The 21177-nt window shown below is 41.8% G+C and overlaps 1 protein-coding gene across 5 annotated transcripts in view; it reads right to left on the bottom strand.

Moving 5' to 3' along the window:
* Nucleotides 1–21177, bottom strand: part of BACH2 (BTB domain and CNC homolog 2) — a 324594-nt gene that overhangs the window by 134666 nt on the left and 168751 nt on the right. For 4 of the 5 annotated variants that reach the window (XM_074368612.1, XM_074368613.1, XM_074368614.1 and 1 more), the window contains exon 3: nt 9930–10078. The gene's annotated coding sequence lies outside the window, so the exon portion shown is untranslated. Of the gene's footprint in view, nt 1–1717; nt 8390–9929; nt 10079–21177 lie in introns of those variants that run through there. The other variant, XM_074368616.1, reaches the window with a different exon arrangement.

Genomic DNA, 21177 nt, shown 5'->3' with positions numbered 1-21177 from the left:
TTTGGTGCTTCTTCAAGCCTTAAACGGACACGTTATCACTGACTGTGGTTGCAAGAGACTCAGCAGTCAGATGAAGGGGAGTTTTTACTTGGTTAACTGCCCCTCCAGCATCTGTGTCCACAGTGGGACTCTAGAGCAGGCATGTGCCCACCCTTGTCCCCTCTCCCCACCACCGCATCCCTACACAAACAAAAGAGCTTGCTAAACTCTCAGCAACACCACTAAGACATCCTTCCCTTGCTGGTCCTATGAGTCTACAGGACACAACTTTCTAACAATGAGCCAAGAAGATGGAGGTTGTACAATAGCATTTCAAACATGGCAATAACTCCTCAAAAAAGATTCAAGGATTCTATCACTTGGTCTTTCAGCCTCCCATCAACACAATTTGTTTATGTATGTGTTGTGTCTTTCTTCCTTTAGAAGGGGAAATGCTGATAAACTATCACAGGCAGACATCGCCCAAACCTGGCTGCCTTTTTGCTACTTAAACACAGACACATTTGTTTCCCCAATGCACCACTTACCAGACAGATGCAAAGATGTGGGCAAGCCAGTCATCAGAATTAACAGAGTGATTGTGCTTGCACTACATATTCTGATTTGTATGAATCTTATTTTTAGCCACGCACAAAGGGCAATAAATGGAAAATCTTATTCTAACTGCTACTTTTTCTGGGCCACCCACACTGCTCCACCTACCGCACAAGTTCACAAATGTTAAAAAAAAAAAAACCCAACCCAGGGTTTGCCCTAACAAGGGATGCAAAGCGGCTAAAATGTGTGACATTTTTTCCAGTTACTGTTTGTACTTTCATTCTTTTTCTGCATCAGGACTTTCAGGGAAAACAACGTTGACTTATCCCTGGGCATTTTCAAAGACTCTGTGGTGGTTGGTCAGGTGGCACACGGGCAAGTGTGATCCGCCAGGCACCGCCACCACCCTGCCACAAGCGTGATCCGCCAGGCACTGCCACCACTCTGCCGCAAGCGTGATCCGCCAGGCACCGCCACCACCCTGCCGCAAGCCCTACGTCAATCAGCTTCCAGCCAAGAAATACACTCAAAAAAGTTTCTGTCAATTTGGGAAGATAAAAATCTATAACCTTTGGTTTTGAAACAAAGACGATGTTTGAAAAGTTCTTCAAACGAACAAAAGTGACATCAGAAACATCAACACTGCTAAAACAAAGCAGGCTGTCAGGAATGATTTTGCCAATGTCAGGGCAATAGCGCTTGTCTTAAATCTGCTCTCAGGGTGCTATGGGACACAGCTCACCGAGGTATAGCATCCTCTTACCATCTCCCTTCCCTTCTGTGCATTTTTGTCTCCTGTCTGCTCTGTCCAGTCACCCCCCAAGCCTGCAGCTCACCGAGCATGAACTCACACACACTCTCGCGGCTAAGCGGAGCACCTGATGCTGAGAAGCAACCACCTTGAGAGCAAATAAGAAAAAAAAAAATTGAGGAAGAGGATGTTTTCTGGAGGCAGAAAGAGGACAGATATGAGAGTCTATTTTTGATCACTATCTCTTTAGACTTTTAATAAAAAGTTAAGTGACGAAGGTCCCTGGGTACCAATCAAAATGCTTGTTCCCCTGAGCCCCCTGCAAAACATGACAGCAAATATGCGCAGGTAAGTGATTGATATTTAAAAGCCAGTTCTACAAAGTAATTAAGACACGAAAAGAGTCAACGCTGAAGAAGGCATCTTTACCTGTGTGCTTGCTCATTATCCAGAAACCAGAGGAAATGCTGTCATCCCTGGTAGTTACACGCCCTGCAGAGCTTGCACCTTCTTCGGAAGACCCACGATACGGGAGCAGGGCTGATGAGCTGGGTGAGTAAACCTTCTGGGGCTTACAGTCCACTATCGTCAGAATCTCTGACTAGTGTTGTAAAAACACGGGTAATTAAGTGTTACGAAAAAGTGGGTCATACACGACTGAGGTACAACCACACCACCCCACACTAGACTCCAAATGACTGTGCTATGACAGGGTGGGCGGGGTCTGAACACAACGAAAGCAAAACTTTTATGTGGTGAGGAGCATTTTAGTTTTCACTGGTTTAGGTTAGAGAAAGTTAATCTCAATGTCAATTACAAGCCAACTAAACTTTTAGCACGTTCGTGAGATTTTATGACAAATGCCGGCTATTCATGTCATGGGAAATTCAGCGACCATGTCACAAACAGTCCGAAGAACAGTCTCAGGCTTCAGTGACATATCCGTCGCCAACGAGCGAACACCGTGACTCAGGGAAGCAAGGAGGGTCAAATCGAAACTGAAGGCAAAGTTCTCACTATCTTCCTGAGCATCTCCTTCTCCAAGGGAGGATCAAAGGACCGCAGACCACTTCCCACACGGGTACCCCACCCAGGCATTCCACACAATTGTGGGCATTTATCAAAGCACCTTTTGACTGCTGTCGGAAGAAGGCAGAATGTACACCTGGACTGAGAGCATTCATTCATCTGTCACTCAACAGTCACCAAAATTTAAATTCAAGTCAATACATACCACATCCCTATTACATACAAGGACACAAAGGATGTGAAAGGATGCAGAGGGAAGAAACTAGAAGGACCTGCTTCCAAAGAACCTAAGTCTTGTACAGAGGATGGTGAGACCTCGTCACACCCAATGCCTAATACGGATCATTTTTGAAAAACAAAATCTCTTCTCGCAGCTGCTCACTCTACACTTTCCAGTCTACTGACACAAGGTTTGCGGAGAACACTCCTGCAGCCTTTCTCAGATGAATCCTTTAACAATCCCTTTAATTTTTACCTGGGTTTTCTTCCAGTACTCAAAGCCCCTCCTAACTTTGGCTGAGTGTTAGGATTCATCCTGATCCAAAGTCAAGCTCTCTCCAAAGCGAAGCACAGAGATGTCACCCCCACCCCCTGCAGCCCTAACCCCACACCAGAGGAATGTGAAGAGCAGCTTCTTTGAAAGGGGATAAAGGATGCAAAGGTGAAGGAAAACGCTCTGGTTCAAAGCACACAAAGGGATATATCTGAATATAAAATTAGAACTTTACTGGAGCTCATATTGTTTGGAGTATGGATGGGGCGGCAGTGGGGGGACTCGGCTAATCAATCTCCCCCACTTCTGCCAAATTGCCTTGGAGTGTATCAATTGCGAATTTCTAAACATCTAAAACACAATCAGTCGATTTAACACAAAAACCATCTTGTACAACATCAAATCTTTCTTTTATGATTTCAGAGGCCACTCAATAATCAATTTTTATTGATAGAAAGCAGAAATTTTAAAAAGACAGTTAATAGAGGTTTCCACTTGATAAAGATACTGGTAAGTCAACACAGGTATCTGTTCTTGCAAGAGTTGATTAATGCGATTTGAAGGGGGAAAAATAAGCAACGAGATCACTGTCCTACAAAATGATACCTAAAGTCATCATTCCTGAACTCCATCAACTTGTGGGATGTCATCAGTCCAGAGTACTGCTTGTAAATTTGGAATTAGTTGATAAGAATGAAAAAACTCTGGAAAAATACACAAAAGTATGAACTAACAGATAGACTGTATCTGGGTTGCTGGATTAAAGATAAAATTTTATTCTATTCTGTTATTTTACAAATTTTGTACAATAACCACATATTACTTTTACAATCAAGAAAATTGAGTTACTTCTGTTCTGATAATAGGAAACAATTATTTGATTCTGTACTTTCTAATAATAAAGAAAACTTGATACATGAAGTCCAGTATAATAATCTGGCCTTGTGACAAATCAGACATGAAATACAGGAAAAATCTGCTAGAAACAATAGATTATAGCTTCTAGTTAAGCACTACAAGGACTCTCGGAATCCTGCTACACTGCAGAGCTTTGCAAACACTGTCCTTCCTCACCATGACCTGGGCACTCTCCAGCTGCAACAGAGCTCCAAGCTCCGGGAGCCTCGTAATAATCAAGGTAACAGGGGTGTCCTTGGAAAAGCGTGGCTATCCCTTGGGTTAAATTACAGCTCAGAGAGAGGTGTCACTTCATTAGTACAGACACATCCCAAAAAGAGCACACACATGATTTCTAAAAAGCAACAGACTGGAAATTATTAGAATAAGTTGATAAACTATTGATAAACTACAACTGACATCACTTGGTAAGCAGCTTGATCATGTGCGTGGCTGAGTTTACTTGGAGACTCATAGGGAATACCATCTGAAACTTTTGACCTATATATTACCATGCTGGTAACATCACCCCTACATGTACTGTTAGAGTATACGCAGAGAATGAAAGTTAGTTTTGATGATGTCTTGAGCAGAACATAATTGTGAAACAATATTATAAATAATCATACACATTCTTTAAAAAAAACAACAGAATTAGCTTCAAAACTATGCCAATGATTCCCCAGTGAAAACAGGCGCTAAACATATACGTTCATGAAATTATTTTATATACTACTCTTTTAAAAATCTTTTCTTTTTACCAAAGTATAGTTGATTGACAAAGTTGTATTAGTTTCAAGCATACAGCAAAATGATTCCGTTATCTACCTATCTATCTATCTTCTTTTTCAGATTCTTTTCCATTATATGTTATCACAAGATAGTGAATACAGTCCCCTGTACTATACAGTAGGTCCTTGTTATCTAGCTATTTTACATATAGTAGTGTTATTTGACACTCTTAGCATCATTAACATCACAACTTTTAGTGTGCCTCCAAACATAATAAACAGAATAAATGTAAACAGAATATCTGAGATATAAACGCTGGCACTGGAAAGGTGGTAAAAACCAAAACTTGCAGTTTCTCAAGAATAAAAATGAATGGTATATTTTTCTACTGGAAGCCTGTGCTTTTAGATTATTATTAGGGCACAAAAATAGGTACAATGAAATCTGAGTTAGAGTATTTGAGGACAAGATTTTTTGGTTTGTTTCAATTTTCTGGTGAATTGAAAGACTTAGAAAATGCTTTTCTGATGAAAATCTTTCCAAAGTGGTTTCTCTTCCTAGTTATAAAGTGCCTAACCGTTCTCAGTGATTCAGCAGGTCAGTGTCAGCAGCTATAGATACCCTCTGGGGTACATTCTCCACCTTTACTAAACCAAAGCTATCTTGTTTTCTGAATCTTTGTCACTGAAAAAGGGAAGTGGGATATGTGTGGTAGGGTGGGGTGTGGGGTGTGGGGTGTGGGGTGGGGTGGGAGTAGGCAGTATGAGGCTAGTTAATTCAGGGCTCTGGTTAGGTGGGTCCAGGTAGCTGAGACATCACAAAACATGGATTCAGCATCCAGAACCGGGAGAGCCCCCAAGGGTCCTTGTTGGTTTTCTCTACTCCGCGTCATTCCCTCTAGGTGACTACTGGGGGAAACCTGTGTCAGGATGTCCATCCAAATATTACAATCTCTGAACTCGTGGGGCTGAATGTGCTTGATTAGAGTCTATATTCACGTCATTTTAGTGCAAGCGTAGGGTGCTGGTAGCTACAAGTTCTGTCAAAGATGAATAAGCACTTATTTCTCTCTCTCTCAAACATGCTGACCTGGATTTTCTTTTCTATAAAAAGCTTTAATTCCAGTTGTTTTGGTATCTTAACAGCTCGCTATGGCAGATGGCTCTGAAACTTTTGTTGCCGTGCAATGTTCCCTGTCACCTAAGTGAAAAGCAGGGAGAGCTGATTTCTAAGCAGGTTTGGAAAGTCTGGGGTGGGTTAAGGGGACTGGTTTCTGTCTGTTGTACTTCAGCTTTGTTGGCTTTATTTACCTCTTTTTCTCGTTATACCTTTTTCCTTGAGCCAAATATATACATACACATTATATGTGTATATATATACATAAAATGCACACACACGCACACTCACGTATATAAATAATGTTGATGTCTTAAGGAGGAAGCGGGATAGTTTAGGACAGAGGATTCGACCTCTTTGAATCCTTATGCACTGCTCCTCAGGAATTACAACCCCTGGTCAGACCCAGGGGCGGAGCCTGAAGGAAGTTAAGTGAGGAGACCTGAGGAAAACACTGCTACCAGGCCCCATGGGAATTCACCGATTGTTCTCCAAAGCCAACTTTCTAGAAACATAGAATAAAAAACAACCCCCCTCCTCGCCAAAGTGGGGCCCAAATGGACTGACTTAGTGGGTTCAGTCCTGCATATTCCTCACAGGTCAGCAGGTCACTCATTCAGTTGTTCTGTGATTTACAGGGACAGTTATACCCAGTATTAAAGAGATGTGGTGATGGGGTGAACGATACTTCATTTGGAGTCTGTCAAACAGGTATTGTAAGTAGAAGCCCTGTTGCCGAAGAATTATTTTGCTACTAATTTTCTTTCAAAGTTTCCACTTTCTTCTAGGTTTCAATCTCTGGCAAGTCTACATTCCTTGGTTCCTGCCTCCACCAACAAGACCTGTCACCATTCCGCTGCTCTGTACACGAACTCGCTTTGAACATTCACTTCAGATGAACCACAGCGGCCACACTGCAGGAGCACAGGTGGGTACGTGTCCCCTCCATCCCAGAGAAGCAGCTTTCCTGCCCGTGTCAATGGCATTTTGGTAGAGATGATGGCTGTTCATAGCAAATTTCCCTAGTAGTTTCAGAGAAGTATGCCCTTGTCCCGATGGGACACCCATTCCTAGGACTGAAGTCTAGCATTCTGCAGGTCCCTTACCCTTGCCCAAAGGGCACCAGGAGAAGAGTTGGGTGAGAGGTGCAGTCATCTCTGCTTACTCCACCCTCCCAAACGATAGCATCTCTGTCGAGCACTACTTAGTTATTCTGCCCAGCGTTCTTGGATGGAAAGTGGGCTTTGGTATTCAGGGTTTTTTTTTTTTTTTATTGTTGTTGTTTTTTGGGGTTTTTTTTGGTGTGTGGTAAAATACACATAATATAACATTTACCATTTAAATCATTTTTAAGTGTACAGTTCAGTGGCCTTGAGTACACTCACATTGTTGTGCAACCAGCACCACCATCCATCTCCAGAACTTTTTCATCTTCCCAAAGCAAAACTCTGTACCCATTAAACACAAACTCCCCATCCAGCTTGTTCCTAGCCCCTGGCAATCACCACTCTACTTTCTGACTATGACTGACCATTCTAGGTACTTCATCTAAGTTTTCATTTTGTGTCTGGCTTATTTCACTTGGTATCTGCAAGGTTCATCCATGTTGTAGCGTGTGTCCAAATTTCATATTTCTAAGACTGAATAATACTCCATTGTAAGTAGAGACCACGTTTTCTTTATTCATTCATTGTTGATAGAAACTTGAGTTGCTTCCACCTTTGGGCTATGGTGACTCATGCTATATGAACACGGGTCTACAAATATGTTCAAGTTCCTGCTTTCACTTCTTTTAGGTACATACCCAGAAGTGGAATTTCTGGATCTTATGATAGTTCTATGTTTAATTTTTTGAGGAATCATCATACTGTTTGGTATTTAGGCTTTTTAAATTAATAAACTTTATGTTTTAGTGCAGTTTTAGCATCACAGCAAAACTGAGGGGAAAGCACAGAGGGTTCCCCCATACCCCTCATCCCCACAGGCATGATATTTTTATGGAGATGTGCCAGGCACTCGGTGCCTTGAGTGCTTCACCCAAGGCTGCAAGGACAGATCCAGGTAGACTGCACCAGGGCCGGCAGGAGTTTGAAGCTCCAAGTCACCTGAGGCCTCATAGCAGCCTTCCACCTGCCCTGGCCTGTAGTTATTAAACTGACTGATGTCAAAGGTCAGCTAAGGAAAATCTGATGCATAAATGTGGACACTCACAGATGCCAAAGCAGGAGGGAGATGAAGGAGCATTTGATCCAACCCACTTCTTTTACTTCATGGTGGAGATGCTTCATAAACTGAAAACCTCCCGTCCAAGGATGCTGTGCAGAATAACCAATCAGTGTTTGACAGAGATGTTACAGTTTGTAACTGCAGAGTGATAATAGGTAATTACATCATTCACAACTCTGTCCGCCCTAATACTGGCCCTGTTACCCTTTGGGCAGAAAACAGCTCTGGATTAATTCCTTATAGGACTCTTTCATCATGTATCGCTTTTTTGGTTTTATTTTTCTGATTTTGTGATTTTTAAATTTTATTTATTTTATTTTATTTTATTTTTTAACCTTTTTTTTATTGAGTTATAGTCATTTTACAATGTTGTGTCAAATTCCAGTATAGAGCACAATTTTTCAGTTATACATGAACATACATATATTCATTGTCACTTTTTTTTTTTGCTGTGAGCTACCACAAGATCTTGTATATATTTCCCTGTGCTATACAGTATAATCCCAAGCAGATATGTAATGAAGGAGTGTATCACTGCCTGAACATTAACAGAACCAAAAATTCTGGAGATAGTTTACGTGCATGTGTTTAAAATTATGCACGTAAACTATCTCCAGGATTTTTGGTTCTGTTAATGTTCAGGCAGTGATACACTCCTTCATTACACATCTGCTTGGGAAATGCTTGATTAGAAGTGATTATTCTCAATTTCAGAGAGTTCTAATAAAAGAACCATTCAGTCCTAAGTGCTACTTTGAATGATAATATGTACCACATCCAAGTAAAATGTTATAAATCACAATGCTTATCCACCGATTGAAAACACCCAGAAATTTCTGAAACATTTCCTGGACAGCATCACTCAGACTATTTTTACACTTACACTGACTGACTCAATGAAACAAAAGAAAACATGTTGTTTAAAATGCCTACACTGAAAGCTTAAAAATGTGCAAAATGCATATAGATTCCCAGGCACATCTGTAAATTTGCATGTTTGCTCACATACACCCAAGTGTGCGCTGGTTGAGCCAGACCCTTCTGCTCCTTTCTATTCGCACGGAGTAAATTGCTCTTGTCCTCAGCGGAGACGTGACTGGCTTCTTCCAAAGCTAACACAATAATATGCTCATCCTCCAGACATGTCAGTCCTGAGAACGTCAAACCCACAAAAACCTGGACTTGCTGGCTTGGACTATTTATTAGAGATGCCCCTTCCTTCCCGTATGTGTTTTGTAAATCAAGTCACAATTTAAGTGTATTTTTTTGCATTTTACCATATTTTAATTATACCTCAATCAAAATTTTATAAATATTAAAGCAGGTATACGAAAACTGTCAGCCAAACTTCTTTAGGTCACACTTATTTGAAAACAATAACACAAAAACCCTGATCTGATACAAATCCCCCAGAAATCATACTGGGGTGATTCACTTTGAAAGGAAACAATGTATTTCCCAACCCAGGGGAAAAAAAGAGTGTCCCTTTTGAGTGTATTTAAAAGCCTGATAAACACACCTGCAAAAGGACTGTAGCTGTCAGTTTAGCCTGTTAACAGCACTGTTAGTCACCTCTGTTGAAAGTCAAGGGCAAACGACGCCTAGTACTCGAGACTCTGGAGTCAAGCCTGCACAGAATAATGACATCGACTTGGCTGGACTTTCAAAGGTGACAATACTGAGAAGCCCTTAACTTTCTCTTTTCTAAGTATCAGTCCCTGTATTAAGTAAAGCACTAAATCTCTTAATTTAGTGACATTTCATGCTGAATATTTAACCCACGTGTCTACCTTTATCATTTCTCCTTTCAGTCACACGTGAGTTAGAGCAGTGATTTTCAGAGTGGGGGTCCCTGACTCCACTGCAGCAGCATCACATAGAAACTTGTCAGGAAAGCAAATTCCCACCCCCCCGATCCCCTGACTCAGACACTCTGGTCACAGGCCCAGCGAGCTGCACTTCAGCAAGCCCTCCAGGTGACTCTGAAGCAAGCTAATGTGTAACATCCACTGAGTTGACTCACCAGGACGCAGAGTCGAACCCCTGCACCCTTCCTCAACGATGATTCTCAAGATATGTTGTTATTATCACCTCAGAAAATTCTTAGCATTGTTTGACTTGGAAAAAGAAACTTTAGTTAAAACTTACATGTAATTTTTCCAGGTCCTGTGCTGGCTTCGAGTCTTAGGATGCAGGGAACTGGGCGAAGGGAGAGAAGAGAAATCTACAGCAATCCATTCAGACATGGACCCCAAAGCTTTGTGGGGCAGCCTTGGGACAGGTCAGTGAGTGTCCACCTGATTGGGGAGGAAGACCGTCATTAGCAGAGGAAACCTTGCACGTTAACGTCTCCCCCTCTTTCCTGCTATCCTGCTACACCCACCCCTACCCCCGGCCTAACTGACTGTGCCTCCTGGCCAGTCCACCTAAACAGAATACGACAAAGTAATCCAGGTGTCAACACCTGGGCTCAGCCGACGTGGGCGCTCTCCTGAACGCAAAGCAGTTTGGACATAGGTCAAGGTCCAATCAGTTTTCTCTCCATTTCATCTCGTGAATGTTTTCTTTCAACAAATCAGAACGCCTTGGTTCAAAAGACACATGTGGCTGTATTAACAAGAAGATACAGAAAGCAAACAATAAATTTGGGCTGAAATGAGATCATTCTCTGATGCCTTGAATATGTTTTGTTTTAAATTAATAGTACTTATTTTTTTCTGAGCATAAATTAATACATGCTTATTGTAGAACACCTGGAAAACACAGAAAAGCATAAAGAAAAAATAAGCATCAACCATAACCTTGACACTGATAAATCACTAATGATATTTTGATTTCTAGGTCCATGACTCCTTACAAAACTCCTGGGCAAGATACACTTCAGAGTTCAGAACCGCCTGGATTTTAAAGAGTATTATGATGCCAAACTACCACTTATTATATAAAGCCCCATCAGACGAGATCGGGCATGTTCAGGGTGGTATGGCCGTAGACTATAAAGCCCCATCAGAATCTGTAACAGCACCCCATAATCAAACACACTAAATATCTCTGTAGCAAAACAGATGCATATTCTTATTTAGTCAGATAAAACAGAGACTCACATTAATTCAGGTCAGGTTTTTCTACCAGAGAAGTCACCAGGAGACCTTTGTGATTTTTGAATCGAAAGGATTCAGAATTGGGGATAAGGATTGTGACCAGTATTCTTTTCAAATACACAAAAATAGAGTTGTGTTTCTACTTTTTAATTCAACATTGTATGAATGTGAGCATTTCCCCCAAGTTATTAAAAATTCTCCAGAAACATGCTTTTCCATGTCTATGTAATATTCACCCCATAGAAAAAAGTTTTGTTTGATTTTATTTAATTATTTTTCTCATTTTTGGAATTACATGTTTTCTTTTCTTTTGTTACTGCACACAACACTTTGAAAGCTGTATCTGAATGTTGGATTGTCTGTATTTTTGAGTATTTTCCTAGGTACATATCTAGAAAAAGAATTATGGGGTCAAATGGCATGAGCTTTAAAGGTCTGGGCAACTTTTCAGAAAAGCTGTACCAACTTACACTCCTGCCTCAGCATGAGTGTTTGGTTAATTTGTTTAATCACCCACTTTATCACAGGCACAGAAAAAATACACTTGCCCTTCACACATCTCAACAAAATTCTAATCAGTGACAACCTCATTTAGTCAGACTGTATTTTTGTTTTTCTTATGCAGAAAATAGAGAACAGCTCGCTGGTTTTCACATAACAAGAGAGAAATGGGAATAAGGTAAGTTTACCATCAAGTTGCCCTCATTAGAACAGACTGAATCGGATCTGAGCGAGGGAGAAGGTGCGCCTTGTCTGTGGGGTCCTTGCTTGGAAAAGGGTATGGGATGGGTATGGAAATTACTTCACACAACATCATGAGTAGAGAAACCATCATTTTTATTTGTGGGCTGATAAATTCTGTTTCTGGATGACGGAGGCCTTGGGTTTCCCTTCCATTCAGGATTTTCCTATTTCTTGGACATTTCACTGTTCTTCAGCATGGCCATCAGAGAGCAGAAAGATGTGAAGACAAAGTCAAATTAGGCAAGGTGATCATAACGGCCAACCCTCCCGCGTGCTTACGACGTGCCCACCCTGGTGCCGGCATGCCCTGCCAGAGTTTTCTCATGGAAAGCCGAGTGGACTGGTACAGAAACCAGCGGGGGGTGAAGTTGGAAAGTGCTCATCAATCCCCTTTCCACCCCAGTCTAAGTCTGGAGGAATTAAAGGTTTGGAATTTCAAAGATCTCTTCAGGCTTAGCATCTTGAATGACTCTAGGACAATCCAATGACTTGAGGACTCCAAGTCTGGCTGTAAATCACAGACGTTACCTTTACGCCTTTTCACCAGCACCTCCAACAGTATCTGCACCAACCAGGGAAAATGGCGTAAATGAAATCCAAGAAAATTCTAGATAATCAAACACTTTGAAGGTCCAAACTGACAAGAGGGAGGCTGCATCTCTGATTTATATGGAGTATAATTGAGAGTTGAGTTTGTTATAGCTAACACAAAACAGGGTATACACAGGGAAGAATGAAGACACAATCATAGCACATACTTTAAAAACAACCAAATATTCAAACATGTTCTTCCCAAATCTGCCTACAAATTAGTAACGCTAAATCCGGGTTTACAACCCCAAAGCTCCTTTCCATTTATAGGTTTTGCTAATACATTTTTTTTCTCTCTTTCCTTTATACATTTAACCTTACAGGATAACTGATGGAGAGAAGGCCACAATTTTCAGACACTAATAAAAGAAAATGGAAGAGTTTTTTTTTTTTTGTTACATGAAATGAAATAGCCTCACTGTTTCCCATCTCTAGAAACTCACTTTCTGCATAATAGCATGTAGTATATACTGTAAAACGGCTGCAGTTCATGGACATAAAGAGAGAGAGGCAAAATCGATTCAATTTTATTTTGGGAGTGAGTTAAAGACAATCTACTAAGGGATGTTTCTATTAAATTTATTAAAAGACCGAAAGACAAAAGATATATCAAGAACTGGACCATTTCCTCCACTGTGGTTTCCCTTCATACTTTATTTTTATTTTTTGAGTGGGGGAGGGGTGGTTAGGTTGATTTATCTTATTCTTAATGGAGGTACTGGGGATGGAACCCAGGACCTCACGCATGCTAAGCATGCATGCACTCTACCACTGAGCTATACCCTCCCCCATCTCTTCATACTTTAAATAGCATTCTCCTGATAATTATGTGTCAAGTGGGTAGGACAGCTTCTGAGTGATTTTTCTTTGCCACAATCAGATATATGGTGAATTTTCTAAGTACAGGGCTTACAGGGTGTGAAAAATAAAGTGGTGATAGAGGAAATGACCCCTCACCCTCAAAGAACACATTTTGTTTTTTCCAAAGGGCCTAATTACTTGGGGTGGTAGGGGCAATACAAAAAAATAAACCAACAGTACATAAATGTAAACTAGAAAAATTATGTGCAGTATATTGTGTATATGTATTTACATGCAATATATTGTATATGTGCAGTTAAACTGTAACAATTCTACCTAATAAAACTGAAAAATGGAAAAAAAAAAACCAAAAACCAACTACCACTAGTAACAGAAATGATCACCAGAAGCTCTTTAGCCACTCAAACTGCACAAGTAGCATTGTAAAAACTAATTACAACTTTGGATTCTCTCACTTTAAAAATATACTTTGAAGCAGCCCATTTCTGTTTTAATGCTCAACCAAAGTCTGTGCAATTGGCACATTATCAAAGTTAAAAAAAAAAAGCGTTGCTTAAACCAACTTACACTTTCAATGTCACTAAATCTTGAACTGCAAAATACCACAAGCTAAAAACTAGTAATGCCATGTGGTTATGTTATCTTACGTTTCCAAGAGACTTTATAGTTTCCTAAGCCCTCAGAGTCTTAGACTGCGGCCCCTCCCAGTAGCTCTGCTGTCTCAGGCAGGTCATTCCCTGCCTCTGAGCCTGACACCTTTCGCAGGTTCCTGTAAGGATTAAACGAGAATGCGTACAAGAGAGCTTTTCCAGATTCTTAAGTCATAACACAAAATGCTGGGCTCATTATTCTTTTTACTAACAACTTTGTGAGGCATGAAGATACTAATCCCCATTTCACTGTTAAGGAAACTAACAAACAACAGGAAGATAGAACAAACAAAAAAAAAGTACCGAGTTAGGAGAGTTTCATCTCTGAGTTGGCCACAAACTAGCTAAGTGACTTTCTGGACTTGCTTTCTTCAGTAAAATGAGGGGGTTAGATGAGATGCTTTTAACGGGCTCCTTGAGGCTAAGGGTTCTGTGATCTGGGACTTGGCCACAGTAGTGATGGGGCGGCCTTTACAAATGACTCGGACTTAGAAAGTGGCCCCTCCTGGAAGCCAAGGGCAGCACCTACCACTCTGAGGCCTGCAGTGCTGGGGCAGGGTCCCTGGGCAGCCTCCCACCCCTAGGGAGGGGACAGGCATTAACTAACTCATTTTTCTGGATTAAGGGGAGGCAAGGGGCACCCTAGGTGAATAGCCAGGGCTTCTGGGGCATAGGAAGGAGGTCCTGGAAGAGCCTGAAACAGCAGCTCTTTACTAACTGGTATGAATATTTCACTATTCTAACAATGAGTGTAGCCAAATAATTGTAGACCACTGGCTGTAACAGTCTGGCTAACAGCTCCACTGCTGTTGGGCTCTCAGTTTTAAAGAAACAGCCACCTCTGTGGGCCCCCCACCTTGCCTGACTGAGTTCCAACAGTGTCGAGAGAGAGAGACATCAAAGGCCTACTTTTTGTAGGATGAGTGCACATCATGGCCCCAGGGGAATTTGACTTCAAAAGGACTGGGGGCGCTAACACTGGCTTCTACTAATGCTGTTCTACCAGTGCTGTGTAATACAACTTTCTGTGATGAGGGAAATGTTCAATATCTGTGCTGTCCAAAATGGTAGCCACCAGCCACATGTGACTATTGAGAACTTAAAATGTTCCTAGGCAGATTGAATTTTTAATTATAATCAATTTAAATTAATTGAAATTTAAATAGGCATATGTGGTTAGTGGTGACCTTATTGGACTGGGCTGTTCCAGGCTGCCTCACCTACTAGTTTTCTTGACTGTATTTTGGACCCCAGAAACTCATAGGACAATACACAATCAATTCCTTCAACAAGGATTTACTGACTTCCTCCTGGGCGTTGGGCACCATATAGGTGTTTCAAAAAAAAAAAAATGGTGAATAAGATTGCCATGGCTACTCCCTGCCCTCATGGTGTTTCTCAGCTAGGCTGATTTCCAAAGACCTCACCAAATCTTGAGATGGTTCACCAGACTGCTCTTAGGAAAAGGCAGGTGAGGAGATATGGTAATGCTACACCAAGCATGAAAGCACTGCTTTTTCATTTCTTCATATTGACTGTTAGAGAAGCTACGGGAAAGTTTAAAAAAGAGATAACTGAATGGTTACTGTTCATTCACTTACACATAAAGTAACGTATCCCAGACGAGGGAAATTATCTGTAAGTAATTCCCTCTTGCACAAACTTAAATATACTTAAAGGAGAAAGTCAGTGGGACCTGCATTCTTAAGCTAAGAAAAAGTAAATGGTTTTTAATTACAGCAACAGTCAGAAAAAAAGTACAAGTGGGTCTCCAGCTGCAAGCACTGGGCAAGAGAACGTTTATACTAATTAGCTGTGAAATGATCAGGTTTTCTACAAGGTACTTCTTGTATAAGTAAGGCTGATTGCATTCTTTATCCCTACAACTCAACTCTGAGCTGAGACTTTCATAGTGGCTTGAATGGGATTTGATGAGCAAAGCCCTATTTGCTTGTCCCCAGGAAACCACAGGTGGAGGTATTTTTACCTGCATCACAAATCTAATACCAACATTGTTTCTAAGAAACATAAAAATGGTTTGGTTTAATGGTTTTCTGATTTCCAATAGTGCTTCCCAAGTTCTCCTGTTGTCAGTTTTCTCCTATCCTAATCACCTCTTCCTACCTTGCTGGGATTTAGATTGACAAAAAGAAAACAAAACAAAATATTCAGAAGTGTTTCACGCTCTTGTTCGAACCTGAATCCAGGTTTGCCAAAATTTAAAAGGACAGGGACATCATGCTCTGGGATACAGTGTTTTTATGCTAATTCTCTCCATTTTATTTATATTATTTCACCTGAGACAAAAGATTCACCAAGCAGAACAGCCTGATTTTGCTCAGCATCCCAATGCGGTTGTACTTAGAAGACACTGTTGAGCCAGTATGACTTCCTAGCTTGAAAATGCCACTCTGCTCCTGCTGTGCTAAGTCACATTATTGATTTTTAAGGTTAATAAATAACTCCTGCACACCTACACACACACACACACACACACACACACACACACACACTCTCCATCACTTTTGCCCTCTGGATTGAGTAGAAAGGTAAATTACAGTGGTCAGAAAACAAGAAAAGAGTTTAAAACTTAGCTCCAAAATTACAAATTGCATTTTGAGACTATCATCTGCTGGAAAAGGTCAAGTCCCAAATGTTCTGCTGGTCCCAAGCTGTATAAAAAATATTACTAAAAATTTGATGACAGCTTTAGCAATAAACATGCTCACTGGTGAGTGGCCCTGGAGTCCTTATTCATATTCAGAAAGACTAAATTGAGTTGTCACACACCATTCTATGATCAGAAGGGCTTTAAAAAGAAAGGGGTCCATTGACGTTAGTTTTTTGGAAATTACAGAGATGAATTTTTTAAAATCTACATTTTAAGCAGAATTTAAACAGTCAGTTGTATGAGGCAGAAGACCTTTGAATCAGAGATCTTGTGGCTTTTGTGTTTTGTTCTACTGGCATGGGAAGGTGATGCAAAGAAATGTGCTTTTTTTTTGCTGCAGCAGAGAAAGAACCGGGGAGCAACCATTTCAGACAGGATGGAGAAAATTAATTATGCTAAAACATTTCTGAAAGTTTCCATTTACGCATTTCAGATGCGGGGACCAAGTTATTCTAGTTGGACAACCCCAGCTAGAAAACTCACTTCTGTGATAGTCAATGTGTTTAAGTTCCCAAAATATAGTGGAGCACTCATTCAGGTTTCCACCTGCCTCCTAAGAGGATGGTGCAATCAGAATTACTCACCATTGACAATTCAGAAAAGAAGACGCTGAAAAGAAACAAGTGTTGAAAATATACAAGCTGAAATAAGTTGGGGGTTTCTATTGACATCATTAAAAAATGGAATACTGGGCTGTCTTCATACAGAGTAATAAGAATAATTTCTGTTTACTAAATACTTCCACGTGCCAGGAACCCTGCTAGGAATTTTACAGGTATTATTAGCCCACCTGGTGGATGAGAGAACCATGGCTCAGAGAGGCAACGTGCCTGGCCCAAGGTCACATTGGAGGAGAGGAGAGGGGATGACATGCAATCTGTATCTACGCCCATCTGACTCCAAAGGTTACCACTTTCCTATGCAACACCGCCATCCACCCCACTTTGGGGAGACTACATCCCTCTTCCCAAAGGAAACATGACCACTTTTCCACGTGCTACCAACAAAATGTCAAAGTAAAGTGACAAAGCTGTGGGTCTACAGCAATTTAATTCTTTGTGTAAAAAGAGTTGATTAGCTTGTTAGCACTAAAATGGTTATACTTCATGAAGTATATTAAAATTAAATTATTTTTCTGTCATAGTTTCTTAAAAGTACTATCAGGTACCGTATTTAAAAATGACCTGATCATTCTCTACAGGTGAATTAAGCATAGGATACCTATCCTTAGTCAAGAGACACGGCAGTGAAAACACGGTGTCCGGTATCTCATTCTGGCTCCCAATCTTTGAAGAGCATCACCATCTCTAGTAATGCCCAAACAGAAAACACTCAAAACAGATTCTGATGTGGCATTTAGGGCTCATGTCACCATATTTTCCACCCTTATGTCAAAGACCTCCAGGCAATCAGGCAGTTGGTGACTAAGTTCTTCTGTAGGAGTGCAAATGGGCACACATGGAGCAGCTGCCTGATAACTTAGTGAAGGGCAGTTTCCCGAGAAGTCAGATGGGCATCAATAGTGCCATGACTCTTTTCAGGTTCTGTACTTAGTCTTGGTTCTTGAGGGTTCTCTGCCTCCTTCACCCTACCTGAGAACTTTGCTTCTCCCTGTGCATCATCGATCAGCCAGAAAAACCTGCAATTTTCTACCCCTTTGTGGGGAGCTGCACATGCCTGCCAGCCTCATCTGCAGGGACAGGCACCCCTTGACTTCCAGGATATACAGGGGTGGGTGCCAAGCAGGTCTCACACAAGACAAGGTGCTGCTGGGTCGTCCCCATTTGAGGCAGGTGGGGTCAGCAGAGCTGACTGCTGCAGCAAGGGCGAGGGCTGCAAGTCTGGCCAAGGACCTTGAAGACAGGTAAGGGACGTCTAAGAAGGATGTGATGCACCATTTCAGGAAAAGGCATTGCCACTGACCCAGCTGTTCCAGCCAAAACCATTTGTTTTGCTACTCTCCTCCTCACTTCTAACATCTTCTCCATCAGCAAGTGCTTTGACTCTACCTTCAGCTTAGAATCTCAAATCCATCGATACTTCTCCGACTCTGCTGCCATCACCATCATTTCTCACCTAACCCATTGCTCCAGTCATGGTAAATGGCCGCTTTGTTCTCAATTCCCCCTGACATCGAGGGTCCCCAAGATAATCTCAGGTTGGGTGATTTGCTAAGTGACTCACAGGACTCAGCACACAGTCATCCTCACGGCTACGATTTATTACAGTCATCTGCTCCCAGCTCCAGCCCTGACCGGAGTCTGGCCACATGCCAGCCCTCCAGCCACCCTCTCCCCACAGCCTCTTCTTCCCCCCAGATGCTCTGCTTCCTGCTGTTACTTCCTTACATGACAAACTCAGCTTCTCTCTCTGGATTTACAGTCTCCTATTCCTGTCACCATCTGCCTTGGATAAAAATCAACTGTGCTTAACCCTGCTGTGGTCATATACCCTTCGGAGGATCTCAGGCCATGGCCCTGAGTCCTGCTGTGCCCTTAACCACGTGGCACCGTTAGCGTGAACTCCATCGAGCCTTGCTCCAGTCCCCAACGTGGCCCGATGTCCACCGCCGGGCTCCCCGTCCCAGGCCTCCCACTCGGGGACCTCAATCCTTTCTCCTCCCGCCCATTTCCCAGCTCAGCGTGGATCGTGGATCGGGGCAGGCTGAGGGAGAGAGAGAACAGGGAGCAGAGGAGAGTGAAAGTCAGACTCAGCAGGGGCTGCTGTGTGTACGCAGGGGGGCTGCATTTGTCCACGTGGATTTTATACTCCTCTGCAGACCTTTAAACCAAAAACTTTCCTACATAATTTTTCAACCAAAAATTTTTTTTCATAAGCCACAGATCAGCAGAGCTAACAGGGACCTTGGAGATCACCGAATTCAACCTCTTCCTTTTACTGATTAGAAAACCGAAGTGTGAGGAGAGGAAGGGAGGAAGGAGAAAGCAGCGTTTACTGAGGTCACATCATCTGCTCTGGATGTACCATCCCAGGTCCCACAGCTAGTGAGCAGCAGAATTGGGACCACACAGCGCTTCAATGAGTATTTTCATCCCACACAAGCTTTTGCCTCTTACTTACACATTCATATCACACGCAGGAAAAAGCTTGACATTTAACATATAAAGATACTTGGAATTCCCATCTCAAAAGGCTAATGGGTTTTCTCTCTGTATTATCCAATACAATTTTTTTATCATGGTAAAATATGCAAAACATAACATTGACCATTTTCACCATCTGCCAGCGTACAGTTCAGTGGAATTAAGTGCATTCACTTTGTTGTGCAACCACACAACAATCATCACTACCCATCCAATACATTTTTAAGTGAGTTTATTCTGAATAGTAAATTTAAAATAAGACCGAAGGACACCAAAAAAAAAAAAAAAAAAAAAAAAAAAGGCTGAAGGAAAAGACACAGAGAAAATAAACTTTCGGGAGTTTATTTATAAAATTTCACCCAGCAAAACCATTCATACACATAAGGTTTCCTGTGACATTTTTCATTATTCTCCCAGTTTTGAAACCAAAACTGTGAATGCTGGTCACCAGGTGAAAAGGCAGCTTTTGTCGTTTCTTTAGGATCTATACTAGCTGTATCCATTTACAAAAATGTTACACAACTCAGGACATCACCAACTTCCACGCCTCCACCATAAAAGGACAAGTAAAACAGTATTTCTTGGAAAGAGAGGCATTTACCAACACACTGTATCTAGATGGAGCTGTCTCCGCCACTCTGGTCTGCTTCAAAGGGTTTAAACGTGTTGGTACAGAGCACAAAGAACGTTCCTTAGTTATTCAGCATTTAGTTCAACTCCACAATATATTTAGCAAGATTTCTTCCCCCTTCTTCCCTTTTTGGTTTAATGACCTCAAATGTACCAACATCCTGTCTTACCTAATCCCCAAACAAGTTCTATCAAATGCCAGGACAGAATCAGACAGCACTGCAGGCAGTGAGATCATTTGCTAAGAATTCATTCTTATTCCAAAAATTAGGAGTGCCAGACCATTTAACCCAATCTATCACATGGCCAGAAAATGAGTCTGGCTGGCACTTTAAGAGAAACGCCTCATTTTTTTTTTAAGCCTTTCTCCTGTCCTAGCACCTTTAACAACCTGATGACTCTCTCCCCAGAAAAAGATCTACAAATAAAACCTTTCCACAAAACGGGAAGGGTTCAAGGGCCCTTTGAAGCCTAAGAATCCATGCTCCCTAGGTGAAAATCCCCTGCTGTAAATGAATTCCACAAAGAGTTCACTTTGTGCACAGGTCTCTGTGCTGGATGCTGGTTCCTGGAGCATCCCGAGGGGACTTCCTCTGATGTCACTTTAGTCTCTGGATGAGAAACGACCTTTCTGGTTTTGAACGTCCCCATCTGGCTTCTGATCAGAGTTACTGTGAACATGACTGCGCCTCTTACCAGCCAGCCGGCCGCCCTGGGGATGCTCATCTCTCCCCAGTCGCTGATGTCCTTGCCTTATCCTGACGGTATTGGGCTCTGCTCTTTGATTTGCTGTCATGATTCCTGCTGTCCCCTCTCTATGCCTGTCACTTTCCTTCTTGGCCCTCTGTGCACTCTTACAACAGAAAAAACTAAATTTGATTTTCTTTCTTTACCATGAAAGTAACAATCTCTATTTTGTATTTAACTCCTTTGCTTTTCCTCCAAAAGCACTCTTCCACCTTTCATCCCTGTGCCCCTTGGGATTAATCTGCCCACCACTCTCAGCAACAGGCCCTGTGGTCTCTGTCCAGCTGGGACAGGGTTTCTCCTCCAGGAGCAGTGGGCGTTCAGTAACCCTGAAGT

Source organism: Camelus bactrianus, chromosome 8, assembly GCF_048773025.1.
Source record: "Camelus bactrianus isolate YW-2024 breed Bactrian camel chromosome 8, ASM4877302v1, whole genome shotgun sequence".
Taxonomy (NCBI): domain Eukaryota; kingdom Metazoa; phylum Chordata; class Mammalia; order Artiodactyla; family Camelidae; genus Camelus; species Camelus bactrianus.
The sequence above is the reverse complement of the archived record's forward strand: the minus strand, read 5'-3'. Positions and strand labels throughout refer to the sequence as shown.